Raw genomic sequence first — 6,148 nt, forward strand, 5'->3', positions numbered from 1 at the left:
GATTTTTTTTTTTTTTTTTCGTACACATCAAAAGTTTTTTTTTTTTTTTTTTTGAGTGGTCGAGACATTATGATTTTTTAAAGATGTAGAGCCCGCCCCTTAGGCGCGGGCTCCACATTTCCGTAAAACAGAAACGTAAAATGGCTCGTTTTCGGTTTCTCTTCAGTTTCAGGGGATCATGGGTTCCACTTGGGCAGAATATTTTACGTCTAAATGAACAGCGCCCTCTGGACAGAAAAATCTTCACAATCTCGTTGGATCTTTAATATTTAATCAACACCCTCGTAATACTTTGGATTAGGGGCCTTATTATTACTGGGAAGTGGTTAAGTTCAATAACAGTAGTATAAATGGACGTGCGATTGCGTTGTATTTTTTTTACTACCATAAAGTGGGAGTGGTAACTTGACAAGATTGGTAATAAATACTAGGGCTTTTACCATCGTTTAACTTAGCGTGTTATTTTAGATTATGATGAAATTTTAAATGAAAGCTATTGACCTGTTTTATTTACTTGGCGGCTTTTTAATTTTAACGGATTTTTCGCAGAAGCGTACCAAAAATTGACGATAAATTTCCAATTGTTTCGCTTGGTATTGAATAAAACGCCCTCTTTTGTGTTTTCATCATTTATTTATTAATATATTCAAAATTTTTCAAGTTAATAAAATTATAACAATAATAATAATAAATAAATAAATTAAATAAAATAAATAAATTACTAAAAAAATAAAGTTCGTTTAAATTTTGACTTCTTGAATTTAAATTATGTTTTCTTATTCATGAATTGCGATAGATTCCTACTCGTTAGATTTCTTGTTTCTACAAATGGAATGGAATGGAAATGGTCAAGAAGTTTGCACACGTCATATTATGCCTGGTGTGGCAATAAAGACATAGATTTTATGGCTGATATCCAAAAGTACACTTTTCATTAAGATTGTTTACAGCGTAACGTTATATGTTTTTATATCTTATCAATCTTAAACGGTAGAAATTAACTGAACTCAGTGGGGCAACAACCCATGGAATCAAGGCCTGTTGTGCCCATCTCAGTTGACGAGACCGAGGGCTCTGGGATAGAAAAACAGATGTTTCGGTCAGGTGGTCAGCGAAACGCGGAACCCCCAGCGTTAAGTTCGCAAGCTCGTTTGGTACTCCTTTTTAGTGATGTTCCGGATATCCGTATCCGTATCCGCGGATATCCGAGGGAAAATAAAGATCTGTATCCGTATCCGTTTCTTTTTTGACGAATCTTAAACGGATCATTTCTATTCTAAAGAATTTTAAATACTTGAATAAAAGACTCTTAAATACCGGTTAAATTAGGTTTTATTCCCTATTTGAATTATAAGGTATCATTTCAGAAGTCAATTTGTACCCCCCCTCCCCCGTTACAAAAAGGAAGGGGAAATAAGTTTTAAAAGTGTGTATTTTTGTGGCATCGTAGCTCCTAAACGGATGAACCGATTTTGATAGTTCATTTTTCGGTGAAAAGGTGACTTGATCGAAAGTGTTCTTAGCTTGGCCTCGTTTTTGTAGAACTTTAATTACCGGAAATATTAATTAAAAACCGACACCGTTTTTCACAATTAGGGTAGTAAAAATTCACCCGTACGTTAAAAATATTGGCCCGAATTGAAAGAACGAAGTTTTCTGCGTTTGATATTTATTTCAAACTTCCAACTTATATACAGTAGGAGCTATAATCTTGTTAAGTAAATTTTAAACCCAATTCTAAGCCTTTATACGCGTGATTGGTAGCAATTTCATAATCATTATTCTGAGAGGAATACCTTCCGTAGCAAATTTTACACTTGGATAGTTGAATTGGGCAAAAAAAAAAAAAAAAAAAAAAAAAAAATGAGATCCGCATCCGTATCCGCGGATCTTGACACTAATGATCCGTATCCGTATCCGCGGATCTACTTTTTAACGATCCGGCACATCACTACTCCTTTTATCGACCCACTGAAGGGATGAAAAGCTGAGTACCCAACCTGAGAATTGAATATGAGTCCGCGGTGTGGATGGGATCTAGTAATCTGGAAATTAAATATATAGATTATGTTTTGTTGTTTAAATTCCATTATGCAGGTGTTTTTTTCCTGAAAAAGCGTTTACACATTTTTTTTTTTTAAATCTCAAATCTACTTGCGTTAAACCCTGAAAAAATATGAATAAAATCGAACAGCAGGCGATTTGTAACTATGACAAGGACAATTTCGCTGTCTAAATAAAAAAAAAAATAAAAAATAAAAACCATTTTTACCATTACTTCTTGTCTTAACATTTAAATATTTGTGTAACATTTATTTTATAAAGTTTTATTTATATATTTATCATTTTTACTTTGTAAATAAGGAAGGGGGGGGGGACTTCAGCCGTTCGTTTTTTTTTCACTAGTTCTTAACGGTTCGCGAACATTTTTTTTTTTTACAAGTTAAAAAAAAAAAACAGCACAGGTCCACGTGAATTTTTTTGATAAGCTTCTGCAGACCCGCATGTCAAAAAAAGTCGAGAGACACTAGAAATTACATTGCTGTTTTTCATCAGATCGCAGTTCTATTGGTACGTACCTTAGCTTTTTTTTCTATCATATAGGTATAATTTTGCCCTTAAATAAAATATTTAAGATCCTTTCAAGCTAATGTGCCCAAAACTGGTCGATTAAATATTTTGTTAAGGGTACATGTGTGTGACCGTAATTAATTTTTCATCCTCTCTTACTCAAAATTATTATTTAATAATGATGATAAAACATAAGTTAAATTTGAAAGTCGATAAGTAAAAAATGCAGCAATAGAAATATTCTGTTTATTTCTTTTATTTTATTTACTTATTTTTGTTGTTGTTCAGACGGACCTTTTAGACGCGATTTAACGCGATTTCAGTTATCCATGTTTTAATTTTAAGGTTGCTTGAATTGTTAAGTCAAGATGCTTTACTGTAATAAGAGTATTTTTATAAATATTGTTGAATACCTTTTTGTGCCTGTCCTGAAAATAATTTAATTCACCTTGCAAGACCTTTTTTTCCTTGGGTGTTTTCAGTGGTAAGGAATGCAAATATTTTTCAATTTCGAAACCTTTTATTTTCTTTTTTTTTCATTCTTACATGAAAGTGTTACCTTCTTGAAGACCACAAACAATGGCCCAGCTAAGTTCCAATTATTTTACTCATTAAAAAAAATGCCTTCTTCACGGAAATAAAAAAAAACCTTTTAATATTTAAAAATTGGGGTCAATTTAATATCAAAGTAGTAATTTTGTTAGTTGTTCAAATAATCAGCTGTTTTAATGATTAGTGGGAATATAATATTGGGCTCTCTTTATTTATGTACGCCTTAATTAGTAGTTTCAAATGTGTGTTAAAAATAGTATTAGTAGATTTGAGAATATACTGGCAATTTTTAATTTTGGTAGAATGCCTATTATTGATGAATTTCCGCTCCATCAGTTATTTTCACCTCAGAAATAATGACATTGATAAGGTCTGTCATTGAGGTGAGATTCACGGAGGTGGGGATTTTTCCATTAATATAGGCCAAATTGATACGTTTTTCATGGGAAATTATTTTTTTTTTCGTTGCTACAATCTGCACAGGTTAAGCATATGAAAACATATTCACTTCTTTTTTTACATTAATTTACATCCCTGAAATTCAAGTTCACGGAGGTGAGAAGTCAGAAAAACCATACCAAGTTTTTGAAGCAAAATCTCTCTTTTTGTTTTCGACAAAAATCTAACAACTTCAACTATAGGGCAATTCCATGATAAGGTCAACCAGATGATCAAATTTTCAAAATTAAAATTTCTAAACAAATGAGGTGTCAGTTTAAAGGTAAAGAGTTGTATATTTTGGAAAGCCTGTCTAAAATTTGATCACTTCAGTTTTAAATAAGTTACAGGAGGTTAAACTAAGGTCATCAACATCTTGAATATTTTCAAAACATATTTGGTGACTCTCGAAGAAACTGTTTTTTCCAAAAAATACATACTAATATTATAAATTGAGATGAATAACCATTTAAAGATACCATGTGTTTCCTGGAGATGTTGCAAAAATATGTCAAAATATTATTCATTTTGATTGTAGAAGAATTCCTCTGGGGTATATTAAGTGTTTTACGTCCGACACCAAAATGCGCAGATAATTATGCGGAGCCAATAATTTTTAAAGCTACATACATGTATTTTTGGGTACAAAATAGGAATTTCCGTCTCTTTGATGTAACCTATTTTCATTTTGTAAAAAGTGAATATTTTTTACTAAAATCTAGGTGTCGGACGTAAAAAATTTTTTACGTCCAACACTGTTACATTCCTTTAAAGAACATATGTTTTCAACTGTGTTTCATCTTTTATTGCCTTTAATTTCAAAGTTAAAGTGAAAAATGCATAAGAAACAACTTAGTGAATTTACTGTATATACATTTAGGGCTGATAGGGGTAAGTAGCACCCCTTTTGAGAAAAAAGTGTGTTGAATGAAAGTAATACAGTTGATTAAGATCAATTTTGGATAAATTTGTCAAAAGAATAAGTGGAAAAAAAAAGGCAACACTAAGTGACTGAGTCTGTGTAAAGTTGGCTAAGAAAGAACCATTATCAACATTCAACCCATATAAATCTTGATGGTTTTCTTTCATGTAAGTTTCACAAATAACTAATCACTAGCTTTTGTAGCTGAAGTATCAATTCCTACTAAATCATCATAGTTGTCTTGTTTTTCACTAATACAAATATTTTATCAGAGTTGCTTTTGATTTTCAAATCCTTACTGTTATGGGGAGAACCACTTACCCCATAGTATGGGGACCTCTTATAGCGAAATTATACCAGGTAAGTAGGGCCCCTCCTCTAAAATTTTTTAATAATATTTTACTCAAAAATTCTGATTGCAGTATGCACTTTAAGTTAAACTGTACATGAATGTTTAATGATCATAGAAAAAATAAATAAATGCTAACCGGGAAACACTTTTTGAAAGATGCTGCTTAAACTCGCCAAAAAATATTTTTCAGATTCTTTTTTTTTTTTGGACTAAGTTCTCTGACCTATAAAAAAAATTCCACACAACCCAAATATATGCAAAATTAATCACTGTGATGAACCATGACATGATCAATGTAAAAAATCATAAAAACCATAAGGATATTCTAGTTTTTGGGGGTGACCCACATACTCCAGTGAACCCAGTTCCCCCAATCAACCCTACTTTTGAATTTACTTGGTAAATTTTGTTTCAGTATATGTAACCTATACTTTATATATTTATAACTGTAATCATTGTTATGCATTTACATTTAAGAGCAATAGTTTACATCCAATATGAACAATTTACGCCCGACACCGGAAATTTACGTCCGACACCAAGCTAAAAATATTTTTTAAATAATTTTACTCCTTATAATATCATTTGAAAACTGTGAAATATGCTTCAATCATAAGTATACTTTAGAATTATGTTATTTTTAAAATAAAAATGTAAGTCAATTCAGACTTTTATAATAATATTTAAGTGAACCATCAATTTTACTATTTGTGTGTTTACGTCCGACACCAACTCTTTAAAATTTTTTAATTTATACTTTGGGGATCTATTTTGAAGAACTAACATGATTTTTCATTCAGTGGGATGTAGTAAGTATCTTGTAAATAAATTTGATCATTTTGGAACAGTTTATACTTGGTAAATGGAATTAAAACTGAGAAATTTTTCTTCATTTTTTACGTCCGACACCATGGAATTGCCCTATAGCTGAAAATAAACAAGGGGACTCCTTTGTATCATGGAAAGTAAAATTTGATGTCATTACTGCCACATGTTAATGAGGAATGGTATTTTGTGTTTAGGTAACAGAGGTGAGAATTTATTGTGTGACATGACCCCTTGTCCTACTAAAACGAACTATAACCCAATATTAAAAAATTAAATATACTTAAACAATTAGTATTTGAGACACCTGGGAAAGGAACAATAAATAAATAAGTATATACTTTTAATTACACAAGTTATTAAGCAGCAAAAACAGTCACACAAGGTGTGTGACATGCTATGGAGGTGAGAAATCACATGTTGTGAACCAAAAATTTTCTAAAATAAGAAATACTATTAAAAAATTGTTGGCAGGTTTAAATAGATAC

The sequence above is a fragment of the Uloborus diversus genome, chromosome 1 (genome assembly GCF_026930045.1).
Source record: "Uloborus diversus isolate 005 chromosome 1, Udiv.v.3.1, whole genome shotgun sequence".
Classification (NCBI taxonomy): Eukaryota; Metazoa; Arthropoda; class Arachnida; order Araneae; family Uloboridae; genus Uloborus; species Uloborus diversus.